We start from the raw sequence: 13228 nt of genomic DNA, 5'->3' as shown, positions 1-13228 counted from the left end.
GGTAAACCTTATTTAATGATATTTAAGAAGAGAAAGCAAGAAGAACTAAAACACTGCTCAAGCAGAATCAAAATATATTTGCTGGCAAATTTCTCATTTTTTCCTGTGCTTTAACAGTTATGTGGGATAGTGATTTTCATGGCATGGGTCATGTCTCTGCTATAACCAGAAGTTGTCCTGTCTTGGCAGGAGGAAAATAAGTCTGAAAAAAATTCTAGGAATGAGAAATGACAAGCCAGTGGGGAAGGAAAGAAAACTGGACGTGAATAGTGCTGGGGTGATGCTTAGACCAGAACAGCGCTAAAGGGATGGATTTGGCTCGAGAGCAGGCCACTGATAGGTTATAGCATCCAAATCTCAATATTCAAGAGGGCATGAGTAGCACAGTTGGAAGTGATCACTGTTGATAGTTAATAAGGACTGATGTGATGAGTGGGACCTGGCAGTAGGCATTTTGAGGTGTAATGATGCTGAGAATCCAATCAACATGCATACTAGGGGCAGGGGGTCCATCTGGTTGAGAATTAAGCATAAAGGAAACTAGATTCAACTCTTCAGGAAGTTGGCTTACATGAGAATAGTAGAGAAACAGTATTTTGAGGAAGTATACTAGGATTCTGCAGAGCTTTCTAGGGATTCAGAGTATAAATTGACAATGAAGACACACTGTGATATGGACTGAACATAAAGGAAGCAGGACAGAAGATGGCTGTGAAGGAGCAAAACATGCCTCTAAGCACATGTTGTGCCAAACTTGACAGCAATTCCAACTTGATGTCCCATCCAGTTATAAAGGCGAGGGTCCTGACATCCTGTTAGGCTAGTTCCCTATGGGCTCATATCATGGGTGGGGCTAAATCTATAGCTGGAAATATTAGGGGGCAACTAAGTAGGCTGGGGCTAAGGCTGGAAAAATTAGAGAGTTACAGGTCCTTGGCTGCTTTGAGCTAGTCACTGCTGCTCACACTGGTGAAAAATGCTATCTTTGTCTTCTTGGGGCACACTGGAAAGGAGCCTCCCTTCTCTGATATTATTTTTGAAGAAATCATTATGCTTGGCTTATGAAGGTCTAAAACAAACCCCAAGACATATCCCCACTGCCTGATATGCTCATTTGGAAGGAGAAGATACTATTGATGTTCTGAGATAGGCTTATGTGGGTTAATCCAACTTAATTTCCGGACTCTGGGTAATGTATTATTCAGTGAATATGGTAAACTGAGGGATAATGTGAAGCAAGTGATGATACTGACAGTGCTTTTAATATAGTGGATATGGAAAAAACCCAAAATCACTTAAACAAAGGGATGTATGCACTCCTGTGTTCACTGCCATACTACTTAGTCAAGTTATGGAAACGACCAAAATGCTCATCAACAGAGCAGTGGATTAAGAAGATGTGGTATATATATATATATATATATATATATATATATATATCCATGTTGTTGCAACAACATGGATGGAACTGGAGGGGATTATGCTAAGTGAAATAACTCAGAAGAAGAAAGAAAAATATTGAAGGATTCCACTTGTATGTGGATTATAGAGAAACAAATCAAAGGAAGTGACAAAACTAAACTAAAACCAACCCTAGAAATATGACTGCAGCATTAAGGCTGCTAGAAGCAGAGGGAGGTTAGAGGTGGAAACAAAGGGAGGACGAGGCCCAATGGCCTAGGTAAAGGACTATGGGGGCTTTGATGGTGGGAGTGATGTGCTAACCTGAGGAGGTGTGAACCTATTCTGCTAAGTCATGTACAGTGTTGTAAACCAATGTTATTTCAATAAAGAACAATCCATACATAAAATATATATAGTGGCAATGGCAGAAGAAAATGATCTGCCAGTAGATGTTCCGCATGAAAATGGAAGGCAATATCTCAGCACAGGGTAGTATGTCTTGTTTAGCACAGGAGCCAAGCCAGGGCCTGGGGATTGAGGACAGGGTCCAGCTGCTACTGGATGAGTGATTGGCAAGGACTAAGTAGAAAACTAGGGTTCCATTCAAGCAGAAATGGGGCTTTGGCAGGGGTCCAAAGAGGGACTAAACTAGCTAGAAAGGATCTGTAGCAGATGACCAGTGTTTATGGTGACATAGATATTTGGGTGCTCATAGAGCAAGACCAGTACCAGATTTCACCCACTAATGGGAAAATGGGAATAAAGCTCCTAATTCTGCCAGTTTGGACCAATTTTGCAGTATCAGCCCATGGCCTGGGTGAAGGTTTGATGAGCATGGTTAGGGAAGTTAAGGTATGATGTTTTGGCTTCACAAAAGCAGAAGGACATTTAGAGCAATTAAGAAAATCGACTCGCTAACAAATCAGTATATACAAATCAGTATATCCTACTACATTGAGAATTAGAAAAAAATTGCATAGACTATTGTACTTTACCCCTCACCCTCACTCCCCAAAGAAAATAATTATAAATCGTAGAAGAAACAATAAAGGAAGTGTGTATCACACAGTAAATTGAATGGACCTTCTCTCACTGTTATTAGCAATGATTTAGTGAAAGCTGCGCTCCAGAAGTGGAGCTTTGTCATCAACAGAGAGCAGGGGTGGAAGAGAAAGCCTTTTATTTTTTTTATATATATTTTTTTTTATTTTTATATTCCCCATACAATTGCGACCCCCTTATTTTGACCCCAATCCCTCCCCTCCCCCCCACCCCCCATAGAGTGTCTCTGGTTCATAGTTGTTTGTTGATTTTGATTTTCACTTTCTTATAGTTATTCATTTTCCTGGTCCCTTATTTCAGTTTTCTAGATTCCTGCTATGAGTGAGACCATCCGGTATTTTTCTTTTTCTTCTGGCTTATCCCTTCCAGCGCCATCCATGTTGCCTTTTAAATCGGTCACTTGACAGTAACAGGGCAGTGAATGTGATCACAGAGAACAACTCAGAGACATCAGCAAACCCAGCCAAAGTCTCAGACTCCCAAGGAAAAGGGAAGCGTGGAGAGGGTCCCCTCGCTCCCACTCCCCGTCTTCCCATCTGCTTCAAGATGATTTTAATAGCTGAGGTCTGTGTTTCTTGAACACTTCGATTATGAAATCAGTTTAGCTCCGTAGCTCTCCTGCTCTCTGTGATCAACATTTTGGACAATCGAGTGAAGTTCTGTCAAGTAGGGGATGCAGCATCTAACAAGGCAATTTGATCCTCGTCTCTGAAGCTAGGCTTTCTTCCCAGGGCTCGGCAGGGGACAGGGCCTCTGCCTGCTCCAATTGTCTTCTTTAAAAGATTCAAACAAGTCCTTTCACAGTGGCATAAAAAGCAGCAGTGGGTGTTTGTATTCCACCTGGGGATGTCTCAAGGTATATTCCGGATCTGTTTGCTGTCTCCATGCTTTTGTTGTTCTTTCTGACCAGTTTGGGGTCTAGGCTTCAATTTATCGGTAAATGCAGGAGCCTCACATTGAAGACAATTTGGGACTATTTACCTCAACTTTGGCTCTGTTGACTTGCAGTACACAACCTCTAGCGTTTATTATTTTCGCTGCACGGACTATTACTGGAGCCTGTAGTTGCACTACAGGGCAAGACCGCATTTTATGGAGCTTTGGAGTGATTTCTCCCCTCCTGTGCCAAAGGCAGCTGCATGTGGGTGTTTCTGCCCTGGGGGCACCGGGCAGGTTGAAAGAACCAAAGGGAAGGGTCTAGGCAGGTAGTATCAGCAGGGGCCTAGGGGACTTTGAAAAGAAAAGATCAGGAAGGGCAGGAGCAAGCCCCAAAGCCATCCATCCTCCCTATCCCCAAGCAAATAGTCCAGACTCAGAGACAAGGAGAGGCTCAGACTTCAGACACTGCTCTTGGCCTCTGAAGAAAGAAGCTTCCAGCCACCAACTTCCAAAGAGAAGCTGAAAATCTTTGCTGGAAACCAGACGGCAGAACCTGCCTTTGGTCTTATCACTGTTGTCATCTAGAGCAAGGAAAGGCTCTGCCAAGTGTCTCACTGAGCTAAAGTCAGTGTGGGCCAAAGGCTGACGGATAGCTGTTTAGCAAATCGTCCACCATCTCCCACTGCTGCCCCCGCTGCTGTCTGCTCCAGTGTCTGGTGCGGCCCATCCTGACCTGTGGACTGTGGCTGCTGAAGCGTGGGTCCCCTGGCAGTCAGTGAGCTCCTCCAGCTGGGCTCCCACTGTGGGTTGGATCCAGCAGCTGCTTTCAGGCTGGCATCCCCTCCAGGCGATCCTTGGTGGGAAGATTTCATCTTGGAGGAGCGGCCTTTTGTCTGGAACTTCTGAACACTATGGACTCTAGGGCGAGCTACCCGGGTCCCTGTTGCCTTATAACTCTTTGTTTTCCCTGTTAGTTAAATAAACCCCATTAATGTTGTTCCTGAATTTGAGCGGTCGTGCAGTTGTGCGTGGCTGAAGAAGTCACACACAGCGACCTGTCCTGTATTGGGCACTGTCCTTGGAGGGCTTTCGTACCCATAGAGCCCTGCACCAGGACCACTGTTAGTGCTCATCACCACCCTATCTCCACTTCACACAGGGAATCTACCTACGCCATCCCTAAAGACACTGCGCACCTTGGCCTCCCTTAGGTTCACCTAGAAAGGAGTCAGAGGAGTGACTTTCTGAACCTTGCACCAGGCAGCTGACTTCTATTTCAGTGGCTCAGTGTGGTAAAGGTATGTCTACGTCCTTCTTCAAGGGGGCTAATTTGACACCAAATGAAAAGCGTAAGAAAATACCAAGTCAGCCTTTGATTCTATCTTAAATATTTGTGATGCTACCCAAAAGAGGGGTTTTAGTCCTACCGTGGGGCTGCGAAGCCATGCCACGCAGTGCTGACTAGCCAGCTGTTAGCATGTGCGGGTGCAGGCTGACAGCAGAATCAGCAAGCAATTGGCTCAATCTTTGAAACATGTTTTTGTGCCAAGCACATGAAGTTTTAATTACAAGCACTTTGAAATATTCATGGTTATTGAATTTCCTTATTCCCATGCAGAAACAAGATAAAAAGTTCTTTTGAAATCTGATGACAGAAAATACTTGATACTGACAACACACAGTTGTGTAATGCCTAATTAATCACTCGTAGGAAATAAGCATTTTGCCCTAAGATGGTTATTATGCTCAATGCCAAAGTGTAACAAACCAAAATGTGGCCTCTGTTACAGTGCCACATCTTTATAAAGGATCTTGTCAACATATGCAAAGATGACTTTGCTTGATACAACGGTATTGTCGGTATCAGTGTGTCCAATGCTTGGCCATTAAAACCAGCTCCTCAGTCTCCAAAGGTCAACTTGTCTCATCATTCCCATGGTGCTATACACCCTGGTATGTATATACACTCTTCCCTGGAACATGTGTTCATTAAACAAAAACCTAGAGCACTGTTATGTGTTGTTCTCCATACTAGACACATAGACCAGTGTCGCCTCTGCCATTGAGGATTTCAGTTTTGAGGCCAAGTGACTCATTTAAACAAGTAAAAGTAACACAAATTAAGAAGGGAGAGGTATAAAGCAAGAGTTTAAATAGAATCCAAGTATTAAAGCAGTCTTTGTGAATGCAGTGATTTCTTGAGATGATTATGATATTTGAAATAAATCAGAAAGTGAAAGACAATCACCCAATGGAATATAAATAACCAGAGAAAACAAACTGGCAAAGCACAACAAAATCACTCGGATTTTGTGAAAACTGCTGGTTACCAGCGGGGGTAGGAAGGAGGGGAGAAAGGCTTAAGGGCATAAGGTACTGGCACTGGAGACCCAAGGAGGGTGAGGGAGGCATTTGCACCTGTGGAGGTAGTTGCACCCTCCCCCAAATTATATAGTTTAGTTAATAAGTTGTAAATTTTGACTAAAAAAAGAAATATCATTCTCAATGTGTGGATCTGAAACTATGTACATCAGTTATTTGAGATGCTTAAGATCTCAGATTCTTGGGCCGCACTCCCAGAACTACTAAATCTAAATTTCCTAGGACAGAGTCCAGGCATCATCCAAAGGAATGCTGGTGAATTCCAGAGCTGATAATAAATAGTGCAGAGAACATCTAACCTATCAAATCCTCTCAAAATCATATCCTAGGCTTTCTGTTGGATTCAGACTTCAGATTATCTTTGCTTGTTTTGTGTTCTCTCTCTCTCTCTCTCTCTCTCTTTCTTCTTTTCTTTCATCTTGTGAATAAATACTGACAAGGTTCCTAGTTTCAAGGATGTTACATTCTGCTGTATTTCTAATGATGCATGGCAACAAGTTCTTGGTAGTTCTCTTGACATTTTTATAGAGGAATAAACTACAAATAGTGAAGTGCACACATCTGAATGTATATATAGCTTGATGAATTTTTACATATTTATATACCCATGTAACCAACAGCAACGTGATAAAACACAATATTCTTTCTGTCATCTGAAACTTGTTCTTTACTGTGTTTTGACAAAACAAAGACAAAACTTTCTACAAAAGCCATAAACATGGCCTCATTTTGCTTCTTTACCTTGCCCTTTAGATATACCATCTATCCCTTGTATCTACCCATTTAACTATGTCTGCACTGCAACATTTTTATCTAAATGATCGTATTTCTTGTGTACATCTGAAAATAATTTCCAACTTTGCCTCCATACATTCTTGCCTCCTTCGTGTCCCTCTTATGCACAATAGAATGACAGAACATTAATTCTGATTCTATATATTCCCATTTTATAAAGCAAATACCACTATTTTAGCCTGTACTCTAGAAATGTGGCTCTTTCACGAGGAACCTGTATCTGGTTTGAATACAACAACTGAGCTAAATGGTCAGTTTCTTTTCGTACTCTTTATTTTTTTGAAATTAGAAAATCCTAACACAATTATAGGGTGTTGGTAATGGCAGCAAGTATTTCATGACTCTTTTAGATTGATTGGGATATTAAGATGAAATGAGGCTCCCGAAATTGTGGAGACATGTCTCAATAAAAACTATTATCAGTGCTACATCAGAAGCAAAATTGACAAGCACATTGCACTCAACAGCTGAAAAAGTGCATATTTCAACTTGTCAGAAAATAGGTTCTAATTCAAGTCTATGGTTTCATTTGGCTCTGAAAAATATTCTACATGTTCTATTAGAGCATTTAAATGTGGGTTTTAACTATGCCTAATGATATGCTATTGGTTTCTTCCTCCAATGAATCGAGGAAGATCTTTAGATTCTGGGAAGGAGCCAAATTCAGTTATCCTTTTGTAAGCCATTTGCACTTAAGACATTTTGATAGATTATGCACAGTATGATAAATCTTGATGTTTTGTCCATGAAATCATAAGCATATTAGTCTGTTCGAGAAATACTGAATCTATCATTCTTCCCCTTATAACGTAGGAAGATAAGATTTTATTTCATTTTCCCCTTAAAAAAGCCACGTGCATATTTTTCTTCAAGGGCAGTAATACTTTGCTTTGTAAAGGGTAAAATGTTATTTTTTGAACATTTTCATACACAGCATGCAAAAAGTGCATTTAATGTCTATAATGTGATAAGTTTCACAATTTTTATCAAGCCAACTTGAGGAGATACAACTGTTTTCTGTGAGGAAAGCTGTGTGGAGAAAAACATCCAGGTGCTGCTTCTTTATTTTCATAACAAATTGGGAACTGCTCCACACTGAGTTGTTGCCCCTTCAGGAAATTCCTAGGGCAGCTTTTCTAGTCTTAATCAGGGGTTACAAACTAATCATTGACTAAATGAGAATTTTAAATTTTCTTCTGTAGCAATAAGTTTTTGGTGATAAACAACAAAACGTAATCTAGTCTTCCTTCCAGATGTATGTTCCAGTAAAGCAACTTTTAAAGAAAAATATCTTCATATTTGATGGGTTTATATTCTTCCCTGTGTGTCTTTGATATCATGTGACTTTGATGGTTTCTATTATTTTTTGCCCAGATGGCTTTCTGCTTTGTCACTATACAGAAATTGTCATCACTAACTTTACAGATTTGTATTAATTTATAGGCTGTACCATCTTGACTGACTTTTTAAAATTAGTGGCTAAAGATTTAACTTTCTGGAACTTATCACATTGTCCCTTTAAATAATTTTCCTTTACATCATTTCATATATAACACAGGAACTTAATATATATTTATTTATCCACTCTTTTTGTGTGTGTGCTATTGTCAAACTTTTTACTTATATATTTTAAAAAATCCAGGGGCACGATACTATTTTTATTGTAAAGTCAGTGAAAAAAAAAAGAAAATGTTTTATTTTGCTCATATATTTACTATTACTAGTATTTTTCATTGCTCTAGAAAGAAATCCAGTTTCCATCTGGTACTATTTTCTTTCTGCCTGAAGAAACACCTTAGAAACACTTTTTATCATTCCTTATAGTTCATGTCTATTGGAGAGAAATTTAGCTATTGTTTGAAGATTCTATATTTTGTGTTCATTTGAAAGATATTTCTGTTGGATACAGAATTTGGTTGCTAGAATTTTTTAGGACTCTAAAAAATCTCACTCCAATATTGTATAGATTCTGATGAAAAAAACTATACCCAGTCTTATGAATGGCTAATGATAAGAACAAAGAAATATTTTATACTGTGCAAGTGATATCTTTTTTTTTTCCCTCCTCAGGAAAAAAGTTTCAATTTTTTTAATGCTAGCTCTCTTTTTCAGTTTTAATTATGGTGTACATTCACAGACTTTCTTTGTTTTATTCTTTTAGGATGTTATTGAGATTATTGTGTATTTATATAATTATCGATAAATTTTGAAACAATTTCAACCAACGTTTATTCAAACTGTTTACCCCTTTGGAAGCTACAATTACACATTAGGTTATTTGATTTTTCTACAATTCAGTGAGGGAAATGTTCTTTCTTTGTTGTTCAGTCCTTTTATTCTCTCTACTTTATTTTGGTTCATTTCCATTGCTGTAACTTCTAAGTCATTGATTTTTCTTCTGAGGTGTCCGATCTGCTCTTAAGCCTTTTCTTTTAGCTATTGCTATTTCAACCTAGGAATGTTCATAGGGGTTGTTATATATCTTTTCATTTCTTTACTAGGTTTGCCTATGCTTTCCTTTAAATTCTTAAGCATAGTTTAATGAACTGGTTTATAGTTTTAGTTGGAGAATTTCATCTTACCTACATTCTTCAGTCAGTTTGTATTTCCTTTTTCCCTCTAGGTTATCATTCAAATTTTCTTATATTGTAGCACATCTAGTAAGTTTTTGAATGTTGGATATTGCACAATTTGTGAAATACGTAGTTTCCTTTCTCCCCACTCTTAAAGAATGTTGAAATCTAAATTGAAACGTGTCTAACTTACTTGTGAATAAGCAAGATTCTTTCAATTCTTGCTCTTAAGTATTGCTACATCAGGTCTAAAGGGGACTTCACTCTAGGGCTACTTTAGCTCTACTACAAACAGTGACCATTCTGGTTCTCTACTGCATATCTAAGGTTTTCAAGGAGGTGTCTCCACTCCAGGAGGAAAGAAGAAAAATGTTTGGGGAGCTTTGCAATCTCTGAAATTTGTTTAGCATACATCTCCCTAGAGGTTGGTTTTTGCTTGGCTCCTCAGAGTTTCACCCTAAATACGTTCAGATTGATATTTATCCCAATAACCTTGGAGCCCTCTCTCTTGCATAGCTTCTTATTCTATGGTATTTACCACAGTCTAGCCAACTCTCTCTCCTCAATTCAGCAAGATCTCTAACCATGTCTTGGGTTCTCCATTGCCATGTAACCGACTAAAAATTATCTCTAGATAGAAATTCAGGAAAATGTAGGGTTCAACTTGTCTGTTTCCTTTCATGGCTCACACTCCTGTGCTCCCTTTGATCCAATGTTTCAAAATAGTTATTTCATATACTTTGTCCATATTTCCAGTTATTTATAGTAGGAGAAAAAGTCTCATCCCAGTTATTATTCTTTTGTGAGACATCTTGTAGCTGATTTTAGCAACTTTCTTCAGTGGTAATTGTATCTCATTGTACCAACTTATTTTTATTTATGTATTTATTTATTCTTATTGAAGTACCATCGTTTTATATCCTTGATAGTGTTTTGACAGTACAGGATTCCCTCCACACACACACACAACTGTGATTACTGTAGCTCGCTCACCAATTTGCAATCATGAGTATGATATTGAAAGATGCCTATTTATTATTTGTGTCTATTTGGATTAAGTAACAAATTTATCCATATCCTTGTGGATACATTTATGTCAAATTGGTTAGGAAAAGACTGGCTTACCAGTAGGTCATTGTGTTTTGTTTCGAAATAATGAAAATTTGTTGATGGCTTTAGTCTACAGTTTAGCAAAATGTGTAACAGTGAATCTCTGTAACTAGGGGAAATTCATCACCACTCAAATAAAATATAATTGTTCAAAAATCCTTTTCCTTTTTTTCGCATTCCATTTCTACTTTCTGGATATTTTAGTGAAGCCACCACATTCACACATTTGTTTTTCTTTCTTGAATCTACATATATATATCCCATATGCTCAATGGAGTCCTATTTTCTACTTAGGTGTGTGATGTAATTTCCAGTTGTACTATTTATGTTACCATTTTCATTTGTACTTGTACATTTTAATAAACCAGAGAAATACAAAGGATTATAAGGATCATTAGAGACTACTGTGATAGTCAAGATTTGTATAATTAAAAGAAATGCATAAATTCTTCAAAACATGCCACCTGAGAGTCGGCCAAGGTGACAGCAGAGTGAAGACTCCAGGGTCTCCTCCTCCGGCATGTACAACAAAAGTGATGGAAACACACAAAAACCCCCGAGGGAAAAACTGATTATCAGCTAATGCTATAGGAGCATCAGCCTGAATGAAAGGGGTAGGAAGAGCTTTAAGAAAACTTTAAAGTAAGACCAGAGCAGTGCAACCCACAAGAGGGGTGTGGCTGTATGCAGAGCCCCCTGCAGCTGTTGACTTGGGTGCATACCTATAGTGGGACTTTTAAGGTCCAGCACTGCACTGGATAAGGGGGTACATGAGCAGGCTCCCAGGATGGAGGGTGCATTGCAGGCAAGCAGCAGAGGGGAGAGCGCAGCACAAGGGCTGCTGCCTGGAATCTGATACTCATGACACAGAACGGCTGCAGCAGCCTGAATCAGGTCAGAGGGCACCTCAATTGACGTATAGAAGAAGCTATTACTAAAGTGCAGGCTGAGCTATCTGAAACACCTGTCACCCCCTCACTCCAGACTGAGACTCCCAAAACACCTGCTTCCCCCCTCAACACACAAAAACATGCTTTACCACAGGAAGTTACTTCTCCTGAGTGTACTGGAGGGATCTTTTGATATATTTTGTCCCAGTCCTCTTCTAAACCTTTTATGCCTCCCTGGTACCAGTTTCCAGACTACTCCAGCAAGTACAAAACCAACAGTGGAAAATGTATCCTTACTAAAGCCCATGTAAAATTGAAAATGAGGGTTAGTGTTAGATCACAGTACAAATGCCAGAAAATAAACTCTGAAAGGAGAGCCTCACTCAGTGTAGCAGTGGAGCATGACAGAAGGGGAATTCAGGGCAACAGTCCTGGAAGTGCTGTTGGAACTTAGCAAAAACAACAGAGGATAGAAAACAATAGAATAGAGATAATGAAAATTTGGGGCAACTACATGCAGAAGTAATGGAGTTAAGCACTATAGCTGATTTAAAAAATACAATTGAGGGCTTTAATAGCAGACAAACAGAAACAATGGACAGAATTAATGAACTTGAAAGCACAATTCTGGAGAACACAAGAATAGAACAAGGTAGAGAAACAAAGAATTAAAGAAAGGAAAATAGTATAAGAGCTCTCTGGGACAACTTAAAGAGAAATAGCATCCATATCCTGGAGATGCCAGGTTCCCACTCTGCAAAATGAACCAGAAGTTGTTATCCAAGAGACCCAAAGTATTCCAAACAAAATAATACTGGTTAGACATACACCAAGAGATATAATATAAAATGGTTGAGAACCAATGATAGGAACAGAATATTAACAATAGCAAAATAGGAAAAAATAAAGGAATCAGATTTTCAGCACATTTTACAACAGGAAATTTTCAAGCATGAAGAGGCTGAAAAAGATATCCAAAGTACTTAAAGACTTCCAGCCTAGTATCCTCTACCAGCAAGCTTAATAACCAAGGTAGAAGGAAGAATAAGGAACTTCACTGAAAAACCAAAACTGAATGTATCCACACCAAACCATATATGAAAGAAATGCCAAAGATGTTATTGTAAAGCAACAGCACAATGAATATAGAGGAGGCTGCATGGAGGGAAGTAACTACATGGACAGTCTGGAGCCAGTGACCAGACCACCAGGTATCACACAAATAGCCCATGATAGCCTAACCTCAGTAGAGCCCTCAAACAAAACATAATGGAAATAATACACAGGACAATGGAAATGGAACCTAAAGAAACTATAATAGGAAGACCTCAAAAAAATAAATAAACAAAGGAAAGACAGGACAAACCAAAACCAAAACATAACAAGAGGCAATAAACACTTATATCAACAATCACCTTAAATGTAAATGACTTGAACTCATAAATCAAAAGATGCGGAATGACTGCGTAGATTTCAAAACAGAACCCAGCTTTCTGTTGTTTGCGAGAAACCCAAAGACAAAGGCAAGCATAGACTTAGAAGTGAGGCTTGGAAGGTGGTCATAAAGCAAATAGCAACCACAAAAATCAGGAACAGCTATAATCCTGTCTGATAAGCTAGACTCAACATTTTCATTGTAACTCATAGGTCCATTAGTAGTAACTAGTTAATTTGAACTGTGCTTTATTGTTGTCGTTGCTCCTTGTATGTTTAGTCCTTTCCCAACTTGAGCCTTTCTGATTCATTTTTCAGTAAGCTGGAGTGGTTACTTAAAGCCTCTAGTTGTATGATGTTTTCTAAGGTCCTGCATGAAGGATAAATGTGGTAGTAAAATTTTAAATCAATTTATTTTATTCTTATAAATAAATACAATTCTACTCTAATAATTTGTACTGCTACTTCCCACTGATAGCAGCTAAAGAAGTGATTTTCAAACATCTTATCTGAGGGGAAAATTAGTTTCCCCCTTCAGAAACTTATAAATGGACAGATGGATTGCCCACAGCCAGCGAGCCTGTGAGGCAATAGCAACACACAATGGGCCAGAGCGGAGATGACAAAAGCCGCGTGATGCGAACCCAACCCCCAGGTCTTTGGACTTGACCGAAGATGTCAACGCGTAGGCAAAAGGAA

This window comes from Talpa europaea, assembly GCF_964194135.1.
Source record: "Talpa europaea genome assembly, chromosome: X".
NCBI classification, from domain to species: Eukaryota; Metazoa; Chordata; class Mammalia; order Eulipotyphla; family Talpidae; genus Talpa; species Talpa europaea.
This window is presented reverse-complemented; position numbering follows the sequence as displayed.